Source organism: Balaenoptera borealis (genome assembly GCF_965194805.1).
Source record: "Balaenoptera borealis genome assembly, chromosome: 3".
NCBI classification, from domain to species: Eukaryota; Metazoa; Chordata; class Mammalia; order Artiodactyla; family Balaenopteridae; genus Balaenoptera; species Balaenoptera borealis.
In genome coordinates, this window is record NC_138866.1 from 102,416,024 (window position 1) to 102,430,860 (window position 14,837).

The 14,837-nt window shown below is 36.0% G+C and overlaps 1 protein-coding gene across 5 annotated transcripts in view; it reads right to left on the reverse strand.

Annotated features, from left to right (window-relative positions):
• WDR72 (WD repeat domain 72) overlaps positions 1-14,837 on the reverse strand; it is a 193,789-nt gene that overhangs the window by 115,989 nt on the left and 62,963 nt on the right. The window lies entirely within an intron of this gene.

A 14,837-nucleotide genomic window follows, 5' to 3' on the forward strand; every position in this document is an offset into this window, starting at 1 on the left:
ATACATATATCCCCTCCCTTTTGGATTTCCCTCCAATTTAGGTCACCACAGTGCATTAAGTAGAGCTCCCTGTGCTATACAGTATGTTCCCATCAGTTGTCTGTTTTATACATAGTATCAATAGTGTATATGTGTCAATTCCAATCTCGCAATTCCTCCCACCCCATCCCTTTCCCCCTTGATATCCATACATTTGTTCTCTACGTCTGTGTCTCTACTTCTGCTTTGCAAATAAGGTCATCTATACCATTTTTCTAGATTCCACATATATGCGTTAATATACAATATTTGTTTTTCTCTTTCTAACTTACTTCACTCTTTATGATGCTCTCTAGGTCCATCTACATCTCTACAAATGACCCAATTTTGTTCCATTTTATGGCTAACATTCCATTGTATATAGGTACCACATCTTCTTTATCCATTCCTCTGTTGATGGACATTTAGGTTGCTTCCATGTCCTGGCTATTGTAAATACTGCTATGAACATTGGGGTACATGTGTCTTTTTGAATTACGGTTTTCTCAGGGTATATGCCCAGTAGTGGGATTGCTGGGTCGTATGGTAGTTCTATTTTTAGTTTTTTAAGGAACCTCCATACTGTTCTCCATAGTGGCTGTACCAATTTACATTCCCACCAACAGTGTAGGAGGGTTCCCTTTTCTCCACACCTTCTCCAGCATTTATTGTTTGCAGAATTTTTGATCATGGCCATTCTGACCGGTGTGAGGTGATACCTCATTGCAGTTTTGATTTGCATTTCTCTAATAATTAGTGATGTTGAGCACCTTTTCATGTGTTTGTTGCCCATCTCTAGGTCTTCTTTGGAGAAATGTCTATTTAGGTCTTCCACCCATTTTTGGATTGGGTTGTTTGTTTTTTTGATATTGAGCTGCATGAGCTGCTTGTATATTTGGAGATTAATCCTTTGTCAGTTGTTTCATTTGTGAATATTTTCTCCCATTCTGAGGGTTGTCTCTTCATCTTATTTATGGTTTCCTTTGCTGTGCAAAAGCTTATAAATTTAATCTTCTTTTAAAAAATTATAGTCTATCTCCTCTTACTAGAAATGTAAGTGTCATGAGTGCCAAGACTTTGTTGAAATTCTTAGTATCAAGAAGACTGTCTGGCACACAGTAGGTGTTCAGTGGATATTTGCTGAATGAATAAAAGATTCTGTTCTGCATTCCACACTACAAAACTGACATAATGTATAGGCATAGCAATTCTTTCAAGTAGCTTAAGGTCTAGTTGAGAATATAAGACATATATATACTTGTAAAATAACTAGGCAATCCATAGTTAACTTACAAGTGTTTAACTAGTGCATGTTAAGTAGCATGCAAATATTGTAGTATCGGTAGGATTTGACTAGGTGGAGAGAAGAGCACCTCCTGTACATGAGATTAGGCAAGAAGAGATATGTGCAGAGTGGAATCAGTAGGGCAACCGTGTGGAGGGGCACTGACCTGCCCGCCGTTACCAAGACACCTTCTCCCTGGAGGAGGAGCAAATCTTACAAGGAAGAAGAGCAAATCCCATGAGGATTGGTGTCTCCTCGGGCTGTTAACCCAGCACACTACCCTATGTTCTCACAATAAGGAGTTACCTAAAGCATTTACTGTCATACATATCAAGGAGTAGAATCAGCCCTCTCTTCACCAACCTCTGATGAGAGGTTCAGCAATTTTCAAATGATCTATGAAAGTAGGAGGTGATGTCGGCCACTTGAGGGATGGAGGATTGTACCAGAGACTCTGCATCTGGGAAATGAAACATAAATCAGGCCTCTTCATATTTATTATACTTACATTTCTAAAAGTTATTACAAACCTGTGATTAGACTCTTGCTGGCTTCAGGGGTTTTGTGTCAAGGGGAGGGCTTAGTAAAGTAATTATTTGAGGGAAGCAGAGGGCTCATGATATATAGTACAATCCTCAGGCTATTTTTGAGTGCTTATTTTAGAAAACTTTGTTACTAAAAAAAATAGTCTGAAATTTAAGGCAAGTGAATAGGGCAATAACAAACTTTGCTGGTGTAAGAAACCATTTAACTACACTGCCTTTTAATCTTCCTTTCTGAGTCTATATCAGCTCACCATTGTTCCTATCTTACCTGTAGTGAATCATTCCTCTCTAATGTGCTAAATATCCTAAATTTCATTACCAGTTTTAATAAACTTTTTCTTATAAACTTTGGTACTGGTTTGGACTGGTATAAATATCGATATGCCTTTCAAACTTTTGAATTGATTGAAATTTGTGTCTAAATATCAGTGGGGTAGCAGTTGTGTTTCAACAACCTCTTTGCTATTATTGACTATTTTTTTGCTAGATCACTCCCCTCTGTAAGATCAAGTCACACATAAAAACCCAATTTGGACTTTAAGCAATTGACTGACAAAGTAAATACCCTGGTGGGGGGGGGGGGCATACATTTTCATTGTTTCTGTTACAATTCAAAAAAGGACATATTCTTCACTTTCTTACCGTGTATTTTTCATGTTTCAACTTTAGTAATTTTTAGTCCATGTGTTTATTCAACAAATATTTTCTGAAAATCTGCCTTGTGTTCAACATATGCAGGTGATGAGGATACCATGATAAACTGACAGCATATCACTGCCTGTTTTGAGATTATACTGTTGTGGAAGGTGGGGAAAATAAAAAATGAAATAAAAAGGATGCTGAGACAGAGAATAAGGGGAGGTGGGCTGCTACATACTTTATGGAAAATGACATTGAAGCTTAGACTTCAAGGTGAAGAATCAGAGGGGAAATATTCTGATAGCAGACAAGCAGTAGGGAGAATATGAGTTACTTTAATGAGGCCAAGTAGCTGGAGATTAAATATGTAGCTGGAGGTTATGGCCCCAAATCTACAGTTGACCTTTTCAATATCTTTTTCTTTATAATTTTGGATTTTATCTGAGGATGACTACAACTCAGATGAATAATAGTTGAATATCCATTTCTGAGGCTCTTTTCTTTCCATCCAGGTCATGCTGGTGGTTGAAAGACTAATTCATAAACTGTACTGTGTGTTCAACATATTGGAAAGTCACACAGCTGAAGAATATGTTCAATCTCCACCCAAAGATAAGCATCAAAATCAAATTTAAAACTCAGAAGGTATGCTAAGAGTAGATATTGTCCCCAGCTTAGGAGCTACAATAAAAATTACATAAAAATAATACTGATTAACAATTTGAAATTTATTAACATCCTGAAATATTAAAGGAGATATTTTCTAGGTTTTGACTATGCTTCCAGGTGTCCAGCATGTGGAACTCCCTGAAGGAACAGACAGGGTGAAAAGGTCCCAAAGAGAAACAAGAGTTTGATTCAAACTTCAGAAACGATTAGTACCAGGATAGCTAATCAGGGCACTTAAGCAGATGTTGAATGTTACAGAACCAGAAGAAGAGAGTAATAGTCCTAAGACAGCAGTCACCCTGAGTTAGAATGATTCCCATCTATTAGCAGAATTGTAAGATTGCCCCCAGTGTTCTCAAAACCTGGCAAAGCATATCTTCTTCCAGTTATCCAACCAAACAGTAATCTAGGTCTGCCATGAAGGGATTGTGCTGATGTAATTAAGGTTCCAAATCAGTTGACTTTAAGATAGGAAGATTATCTGAGTTGTCCTGACTTAATCACATTGAGTTTTTGAAAGCAGAGAGTTTTTTATGGCTGATGGCTGAGGGGGAAGTCAGAGATTCAGAGTACTAGAGGGACTCCCTACATAAGAAGTTCTCCACTGCTGGCTTGAAGATGAAAAGACTGTATGTCAAGGAATGTGTGGCCCCCCTGGTCAACAGCCAGCAAGGAAACAGGGATTCCAGTCCTACAACCAGAAGGAAATGAATTCTGGCAATAACCTGAATAAGCTTGGAAGAGGACCCCACCCTCAGATGATACAGCAACTGCATCCCACACCTGGATTTCAGTCACATGAGACCCTGAGCAAAGAACCCAATGTCATGCCAGATTCCTGGCACAGAAGAAATGGTGATATGATAAGTGAAATTTGTTCTAAGCCCTTACATTTGTGGCAATTTGCTACATAGCAACAGAAAACTAAAACACCATCATCTCAAAGGGTTCAGGTAGAAGAAGTCAGAGTGGTCATTAGTGAGACCACTGGTTCCTAAAGAGACAACCTGGAAGGCAGATGTATACTAAGGAGGGTGATCAGACAGAGAGAAGAAAAATCAGAGCTCCAAGCAAAAGCTAAATCCTATCAACTAATCACAGAAAAGCCAGGGAATTCTGAAATTCTGGGACTATAAAAATATCCAAAACCAAGTTTTAGTACACCAGATCCCAAGCTCAGTTGGCAAAGAATCTTCAAGAAGATGGGATGGGGAAGTGAAGAGAGGACAACACAGGAACCCAGCCATGAGAGAAATCTGGCAGGTCAAAGTCTGGCTACAGGATCCATCCACCAGTGGATTCAGCTATACTGACACTGAGAGAGCAGATCCAGGAACCAGAAAGTCTCAGTTCCAGCTCTAAACCCAATTTACTGTGTTATTCAATCAAGACTGGGCTCCAAAATTCTCCTAAGAAAGGAGAGAACAGATAATTTGACCACTTCTGGTTCTAACAGGCTACAATGCTAAAACTAGGAATAAAGGGTCTGATGAACCTGTCTCCCTCCATTACTACTTTTTATGTATACAGATTATTATTTTAGTTCAAGGAGCAAAAAAGGAAGTAAGATATTTGCTACCAGAGAATACATGTAGAGGGCCAAGTTTTGTATAATGAGACCTCTAGTGGGAGCTGGGAAGAAAGTAGTAAAGGTGAGTACAATTTCATATTTTGTAAGCTTTCATAATAGCTTTCTAAAAACCAGTAAGTCTCAGACAACATGTGAAGACCAAAAAATAAAACCTAAAATTTTCAGTTATATTTGGATGTGCATGAAGTTAAACACGTGTATAAGAAAGGCTCTGCTGCTCACAGCGGCCTCTTATGACCATTTTTTAAAATATCTGATAGGAATAATCATATCTGGACCAAAGGCTTATGCAGGATATTTCCATTTAGGATAAAAAACTGTTTCCAGACTAATATGAGCTTCATTGTATGTAGAAAATTACAAAAAATGTAATTTATGTCATTATTTGTATTTAATGGCATGAATGCCATTTGGGGATGCAGAGAACTGGTTGTGCCTTCAGGATGTCACTATTAAAACCCAATTCAGAAAAATGGATGAGAATATTAGCTGGATATATTTTTCAGTAAGTTCATGCTCTTAGTTGCAATGAATGAAGCTAAAGTTTGTTGTTGTTGTTGTTGTTGTTACCATCTTTATTGGAGTATAATTGCTTTACAATGGTGTGTTAGTTTCTGCTGTATAACAAAGTGAATCAGCTATACATATACATGTATATCCATATCTCCTCCCTCTTGCATCTCCCTCCCACCCTCCCTATCCCACACCTCTAGGTGGTCACAAAGCACCGAGCTGATCTCCCTGTGCTATGTGGCTGCTTCCCACTAGCTATTTTACATTTGGTAGTGTATATATGTCAATGCCACTCTCTCACTTCGTCCCAGCTTACCCTTCCCCCTTATGGACAACCTGGAAGAAATGGAAAAATTCTTAGAAAAGTACAAACTTCCAAGACTGAACCAGGAAGAAATAGAAAATATGAACAGACCAATCACAAGCACAGAAATTGAAACTGTGATTAAAAATCTTCCAACAAACAAAAGCCCAAGACCAGATGGCTTCACAGGTGAATTCTATCAAACATCTAGAGAAGAGCTAACACCCATTCTTCTCAAACTCTTCCAAAATATAGCAGAGGAAGGAACACTCCCAAACTCATTCTACAAGGCCACCATCACCCTGATACCAAAACCAGACAAAGATGTCACAAAAAAGAAAACTACAATATCACTGATGAACATAGATGTAAAAATCCTCAACAAAATACTAGCAAACAGAATCCAAGAGCACATTAAAAGGATCACACACCACAATCAAGTGGGTTTTATCCCAGGAATGCAAGGATTCTTCAATATATGCAAATCAATCGATGTGATACACCATATTCACAAACTGAAGGATAAAAACCATATGATAATCTTAATAGATGTAGAAAAAGCTTTCTACAAAATTCAACACCGATTTATAATAAAAACTCTCCAGAAAGTGGGCATAGAGGGAACCTACCTCAACCATATATGACAAACCCACAGCCAACATCGTTCTCAATGGTGAAAAACTGAAACCATTTCTGTTAAGATCAGGAACAAGACAAGGATGTCCACTCTCACCGCTATTATTCAACATAGTTTTGGAAGTTTTAGCCACAGCAATCAGAGAAGAAAAAGAAATAAAAGAAATCCAAATCGCAAAAGAAGAAATAAAGCTGTCACTGTTTGCAGATGACATGATACTATACATAGAGAATCCTAAAGATGCTACCAGAAAGCTACTAGAGCTAATCAATGAATTTGGTAAAGTAGCAGGATACAAAATTAATGCACAGAAATCTCTTGCATTCCTATACACTAACGACGAAAAATCTGAAAGAGAAATTAAGGAAACAATCCCACTTACCACTGCAACAAAAAGAATAAAATACCTAGGAATAAACCTTCCTAAGGAGACAAAAGACCTGTATGCAGAAAACTATAAGACACAGGTGAAAGAAATTAGAGACAATACAAAGAGGTGGAGAGATATACCATGTTCTTGGACTGGAAGAATCAACATTGTGAAAATGAATATACTACCCAAAGCAATCTACAGATTCAAAGCTAAGGTCTTCATACATTTTGTTTTTATCAACATAGGGGAAATAGTCCATGAGAAGAGATGCTTTCTTTTCTGAGAATTGCTTCCTGTTACATTTTTGCATTTGCTGCTCTCTTAGGGCCAGTTTCAACACAAGTCATTGGTACAGAAGGAGTGCTCCTGTTGGGATTCCTTTAAATGGGTCCAGATGGTACTCTCAGTCTATAAGTGACATTACCAGCTTTCAAAAAGAAAGATTTTATTCTCTTTCATTTCTTTCCTGTTATAAGCCACTAACCCTTTTAGTTAACTCAACATCTGAATTTCTATAAACTTCATTTTTTACTCCTCAAAATACCATCCATTGTGGTAGTCATCAAAAATAGGATAGAAGCAGAAAATATTCCTGATGTCAGACAATGACTTGGTTACCAAGAAAACTCCAAGTTTCTGTAAGGAGTAACATTTACCATCATCTTCTAATCAGAACCAGCAATTTGCTCAATAACAGAACATCTAAATCCACTGGAGTGAATTTGTATCCCAGAAGATTTAGACCTCTTTCAGTAAGTTGAATAGTCCATCTTTAGGTCCTACAAGAAGCTGGCCTTAACAAATTTGAAAAGTCACAGGGTTTTTGTTTTTGTTTTGCTTTTAATTACAACTGAGGAAAAAAAAATGTAGGAAAGAAAAAAATGAGGGAGAAACAAAAAGTCTCTAAATGGTTATGGTGGGTAATATGGTAGGTACATTATTACATAATATATACTTTCTAAAATATCCCTATAAAATTATTGTGCAAATGGAGGCAAATTTAAAGACATGCTTTAATAAATTATGCTACTCTGTCCCTAGATTAATCTAAATACAAAATAAAACTGCCTGATATGTTTAACTTTTCTTCATCTTTCTAAGCTAGAATCCTCACCCACAAGTCAATTGATGACTATAATCAGAATATTTAGTTCAAGAGAAAAGTTATAATCCTAGATTCCCATGTTTCTTACAGGATTGATTAATATTGTGGGGGTGGGGAAAAGTACTGAGGTAAATCTAGCTAAATCTAGCGCTAAAGAACAACATAAACATTTATTCAGTGAAAAGATTTACTTTAGAATTAACAGAAGGGATAACATTTTTTGAAACCAACTAAAATCAAAGCAGAACAAACCCCTCTTCTTGAAGAAATGAGAACTGCCTCTCAGCAATTATAAAAACAATAACACTGACCTTGAATCAGCCTTACAGGTCTTTGTACACAATTATCAGCTTTATGAATTTTCAGTTGCTATCTCAGCCACAAGCTCAATAAATGCAGAGTTGGTCAGTAATAGGAAGATGGCTACTTTAACAGCTTTCACTGAAAGAGGCATTTGAGAAAGTACACATTCCACCAGCTTTTCCCATGTTAAAAATGACAGCTTTTTCAAATCCTGCTTAGCACACCTTAGACGAAGGCTTAACGACATCTCAGGTAAACAATAAAAATTCAAAATCAAGTTCAGTCAAAACTAGAAATAATTTAATAAATTATATCTGTAATTTAAATAAACTATATTTCCATCAGTCTGCTAAAAGGTTTTTACACCAGGAATTTTTTAAAATTAAATATTGGAATTCGAAGTAAACTCTGGAAATTTTTTTCTCATCTTGAGTATATAATTTCACTTCCTCTTCTGTATCTTAAATATAGCAGCTAGCAACAGCAGAGAAAGCCAGTGAAAAAAGTCCTTGTGTGTGGTTACTGTAATTAAAAGATTCAATATCTATTACCGCCAGTCAGGTATCATAGCAACCCTGTATTGCTGAAAACGCTAGAAAAATCTTCAAAACCAGCAAGACTCTGCTTTAGGGAAATCTTCAACAACACGGGGGACATTACTGGCTGTCAACATCTGTGGGTGTTGCCATGGGCACAACCACAAAGAACCCTGCCATCTGTACAGAAAGGTATACACACAGAGAAGATGGGAGGACACAGAAGATAAACTGATAAGAGAATCAAAAAGAAGAAATAATTGCACTGGCAATATACAATAGGCACACACTTTTGAGTCCATGTTTTACACTAATTCTTTTCTATTGTAGCTGGAGAATCCAAATTCAACTTAACTGTAATCGTGACTAAACATGAACCAGGGGGTGGAAATAATATCCTAAAACTCTGCACTTGTACCATTTATCACAAGTCTTAATTTGAGACTCAAAGTGAATTACATTTAAAATAATACTTAAACTTCCACTTATAAACCCTTGATAGTTGTTTATAAATCTACAGAAGAGAAAAGAACAGGTTACCATGAACAAGAACCCAATATTGATTTTTCGGCAGTGCAGTAAGGCATCTCCATTCTATTTGGTTGCTGTCAAAGCCACTCTTTAACAGCTGGAGTCAAATTGCACTATTTACAGAAAGAGCCCTTGTCAAGTGGACCATAAGTAGCCTAACAATACGCTATTCAAATGGCACTTTGCCACACAAATTGCTGACTTGATGAATAACCTATGTCAATGACTAAGCCTAATATAAAAGTTTCATTTTTATGAGAGGTTTTACATTCACACATTAAGTAAGGTTTCTTTGAAGAACTATTAGGCTATATATTTCAGGCCTTTGGACGGACGCTGAAAATAATTAAAATCTGTTTAAATACATCAAGGGAACTTGACAACATTAATATGGATCTGGTGTTAACTACATTTGTCACACGCGTCAGAACAGTGCCCTTCTGTTTCTGGCACTCCCCACCGGCACGTGCAGCACAAAGCCGGACTCAGACCAGCCGTGCACCATGAAATAGGAGCATTCTCCTTTTGTGTCTCTGATTTACATGGCCAACGAATGTTTAGATACAAGCAAGGCTTTGAAGTCCTGTAAGGAAATTCAGGGTTGCTTCTGTGTGCGAGGCGGACAGCTGGAGTCATTTAATGGTGTGGGGTTCCTACTTTTCACAGTGACTCTGAGACCTCCTGAATTAGTTTTGGAACAAAGCTGTGATATGCTTTTCAGAGGTTTCCTCAACACTGAGGGAACTTTGTATCAAAAATGCTTAAACTCATGCCACAAAGTAAGAAAAGGGATATCCTTCATAAAACAGCTACAAAACATTGCATATTACAGAAATTTTTTTGACTTACAGTAGTTAAAATTACCATATAAAATGCTTATGAGAAATGGTTACACTGTCAAAAACTTGCACCACCTCACATGTGTTCAAAAAGCAAATTGACTTCTATATTTCTCTGCTACTGTATATTTCTCTATCTCACTAGGACAGGTGATATCATTTAGGCACTAAGTTTTGAGTTGGGATTCACTAAATCAAAATACTTAAAACAAAAATCTTAATCCAATGTTAACAGAGAGAAATTCCTATATTTTCATGAAGGGCTGGCATGTCTAATAATAAAAATCTGTTTTCTTTTAAAATTATATAAAATTGATGCAAAATATTGTCTACATTAGAAACAATAGGCATATGCTGTTTATTACATTAAAAAGAATACCGAAAATTAACTACTAATCAAAAATGTGAAAATTATCATTCTATATTCAGGATTTATCCCTATATAACACAATTGTTTTCAAATAAATATTATTTGTGCTTTTTGTAATAATGCAATTTTGATAATAAAATATAGATAGTTTAATGAAAACTGAGTTAATCTGCAACATGCAATATTGCCACAGTGAATTATTATTTCATATTGATACATGTAAATTCGCAGGTGAAATTTTCAAATTGCACAATTAAGAAACTACTCTAGTTCCATTTTGGTTATGTTTTTGTTTCATAAAATGTAAAAGAACTAATGTTGCATTCCAGTAAAGTAATATGTAGTACTGGGATCCGATTTTCTATTGGTGGCCTACCAGTACACCATCTGTGTTTTACAAGAGGTAGCAGGATAAAGCTCTAATAAGATTTTTCAGCAAATGGCACCAAACAGGCATCACTCTAAGGTCAACTAAAGGTTAAAAAAATACAAACATATTTCTAGAAAGCTCAACTGGAACGTAAATAAATGTAAATGCATTATTTATAATCAATTTTATATATTTAGATAATGATGCATGTATAAGTGCTTTATTTAAAGGAAATTTCATTTTAAAAAATCTTGCTTGGATTAGGAAGCATAATGTGCACATTTGTTTTCCACAAAGGGCAGATTTTCAAACACATCAATTTCATGAATGCTGTCAGGGAACAGACTTGATACAAGGGCTTTTGGATTACGTTCCTCATAGTGCAGAAGAAGTTGGGATAAGCTGCTTTATTAAAAATTTAGATATCTAGGGAGAGGGTAGGTATTGGCTATTTTGCTAGTTCCTCCAAGTACCTCATGATTTCCAAGTCTAGAGAGGACTGACTAGAGCAGAAATTGGCAAATAATGGCCAGCGAGTATCAAATGTGGTCCACTGCTTGTTTTTGTAAATAAAATTTTATCAAAACACAACCACACTCATTTGTTTAAGAATGGTCTGTGGTGGCTTCTGTGCTCTAACAGCAGAGCTGAATAGTTACAACAGCAAAAATACAGCCTGCAAAGCCTAAAATATTTACCATCTGGTCCTTTACAAAAAAGTTTGCTTATCCCTGGTCTAGTTCAACATTTGTCCAACAGAAATAAAATGCAAACTGCATGTGTAATTTTAAACTACCTAGTAGCCATATTGAAAAACATAAAAAGAAACAGGTGCAATTGGTTTTAATAATATATTTTATTTAAGCCTGTATATCCAAAACATCATTTTAACATGTGGTGTTAGCCAAATTTCAAGTGCTCCATAGCCATGTATGGTTAATGGCTGCCATATTAAACATGTAACTCTAAAAAAGCAACCAGGGGAAGCTGTTGGGGACCCATTCTACCGAAAATCAGGTTGTTTTTTTAAAAGGCATTTCCAGGACATTACAATGGGTCTAAATTGTGGCAGTTAAAATAATCCTGTTTATTTTTTTTACTCATTTTACAGACAAGAAGTGTGGAAAAAGAATTTAAAACCAACCAACAGAATAAAAGACAAAAAAGACCTTCCCTCGTTAAAATCTGATGAGGTAACGAAGAGTTCTGCCATGTAAAGATGATTTTAGTAAGGTTGTTTATTTTCTACTCTGAAGCTAAATTCGTCCCACTGCAATTTAAACAGTTTTTATCTTGTTTTATCCTCAGCAGAATCTGAGAAAAGCAGTTCCCCATCACTAATATGATATTGTATTCCTTTAAATCCTTTAAGACTCTGGTCCTCTCCTACCCCAAAGGTTTTTCTTTGCCTAGCTGCACAAATTCAACTCCTTTGGCCTTTCTAATTGGACCCATTTTTTAAATGTTTTATTGTATTTGTTGTTCTCTTTAAAACCTTCTCCTAAATCTATATGCACTCTTCAAATGCAAGAAGGAAAAGTGGACACAGCATCCTAATAAATGCAAAATATTGCCAAATACAAAGAGCTCACCACATAGATATTACATGCTATTCTTCCACTTAAACAGTTCATGCTACCATTCGAAAATACTTGACTTGTCTCTCACTGAAGTCCATACCAAAAAATTCTGAAACACAGAGTAACCCTACATAGTTCCAAATTTTACAGGCTTATTGTCCCTCATTTTTCCCAGCTCTGAAATAAGTGTGATTCAATTCCTCTTCTTTAAATCCGCTTTTTTTTAATCTTATGAAAACTAATGAAGCATTTTACTATATTAACAAAAAGGAGAATGGAGAATTTATAAGCATTCTTGAAATTTTATGCTTATCAAATTCATAAATAAAAGATCAAGATAAAACAATCTTAAAGGCTTAAATCTAAGACGATGAGAAGAAGATATGCAGTACATAATTGGAGAAGATATAACTTAGGAGAAGCACAAATAAAAATAGCTCTACTCAACAGTAAGCTCAATAATAAGAGACGTAAAGTACATAGAACAAAGGAGGTGATAATCCTGTCTAATTCAGTTCTCCAACTCTGTAGAGAGTAAAAGTTGGAAATTGCAGTCATCTAAGGTAAAGGGCAGCAGCTAGGAAATGAAGTTGGGATCAGCCTAAGAGTAGGAAAACAAGACCCCGGCATTTTATTGCCTTCTGGAGTCAAGAAAGAAACAAAATTACATAAAGAAAATGAAATCTATATATACTATTATCACTACCTAAAGGGTAGCTCTGAGGTCCTGCAAGAAACAGCAGTCAGTTTACCTTCTGGGAATTAAACTAGTAAAATAGGCACTTGATGAATGAGATTTGCTCCTGCAGACCTTAGGCATATGACATGCACGAGTCAAAAGACATATCCAAGTTCTCATCCACTATTCTAGCATATAATTTCCACTGTAAAATACAAATTCTATTGTGAAAGAAAAGCAACAAAGCCACATTAAGATGGGAATGCTTGGCAGTCAGCTGGCTCACTCACTGGGCTTTATTTACCCCAACCTTAAAATACGTAATAGAAGTGTGGTTCTGTCTCCCACTTTAGGAGACTAAGACCCTATCACTTTCAACTTCAGTTGTGAATGTTAAAAAAAATTCATCATATTGATATAATTGTCCTTATAAAACATGACTTCCTGAGAATTCCCTGGTGGTCCAGTGGTTAGGACTCCGAGCTTCCACTGCAGGGGGCACAGATTGGAATCTAAGGTCCCACATGCCACACGGCGTAGCCAAAAGAAAAAAACCATGACTTCTTTCAAGTTAAGAACGTGAAAAACAGATTTGAAAAAATCTAAAAACAATTAGACTAAATAAGAAAAGGAAAGAACGGGGGAAAAAAAGCTGCAGCCTAATCACTGGTTTTAACATCTGCAGGAGAAAGCATAAACAAAAGTAGCTGGCCTAAAGAGAGAAATCCAAAATTTAGAAATTTTTCAATGTATATCAGCCTTGACCAAGGGAGATAGTACCTCGATGGGCTGAAAGCAGGAACTGCATTAGCTTCTTAGAGCTCAATGAATGAATACCCTGGGGCTCTGACTCCATGCCCATCAAGGAATCCTCTGCTAAAATTCCACCTCCCGGTTCTCCCTCATGCCCTGTAGCTTTGCTACTGTGAGACTGCTGAGCAATGAACTGCCATCATATTTATCATTATAAATTAAAGAATTGTCATTCTAATTTAAATATTCATTTCTTGGGTGTTTTGTTAGTATGACTCAGTTCTCAAAAGGTTGACAAACTCTGGCCTCACTGATAAAATTGAAATCTAGTCTTTAAACCTAAAAAGCTGAGGCTCATATGCTGGTCCCCCCACCTCCACCCCTGCAGCTCTGAGGCAAAGCTTAGCAGCCAATTGGCCTTTCTTAAAAAATGACACATCCTTTTGCCTCTAACTACATACATACACATGAGATAAAATAAAGTCTTATTTAAAGTCCTTATTAATGTTACTTTAAGTCTTCATAATATCATTAAAATAACGGAAAATGTTAACAACATATAAATAGAAATCAGCTAAAATTTGACTTAGAAACCCCACTTCTGGAAATATATCCCATTAAATAACACTAAATATTAAAAAAAAAAAAAAAAAAACTTTAGGTTCATTAGTTGTGTTAGTCCTAAACTGAAGCATAAAAAACAATCCATATATTAAGCCATAGGAAAATAATTCATATCAGTATAGTATATATACAGTATAGAGCATGATGCAGCCATTAAAAAGAAGTAGACATTATTATGAAAATATGTTTACATAAAAAAATACTACATTATATATACGCATATAAATGCCACAGTTGCAACCTGAGGAGGGGATAACTTGGAGGTGTAGATGACAGAAGAATGGAAGAATCCCTTAAAGAAAGCAGATTAAATTGCTCTGTCATGTTTAGAACTGAAAAATAATCAAACTCATGCAAATTTCTGTGACGCTGGTTAACGCGGCTTGAGAAAATGAATGTAAACTCCATCACTGTGTGTTATCTGAGGCCTGGAATCCTAAAGAGCTAGTGATCCTAGAGATGCTGAGTATACCAAAAGAATTGCCCAAACAACGATCCAGTTTTTCTGATGTTTTTTGGTTTACTTGTAATCAGCATTTTAAAAAGAGGTCAAATACCCACGTGAAAAAAAAA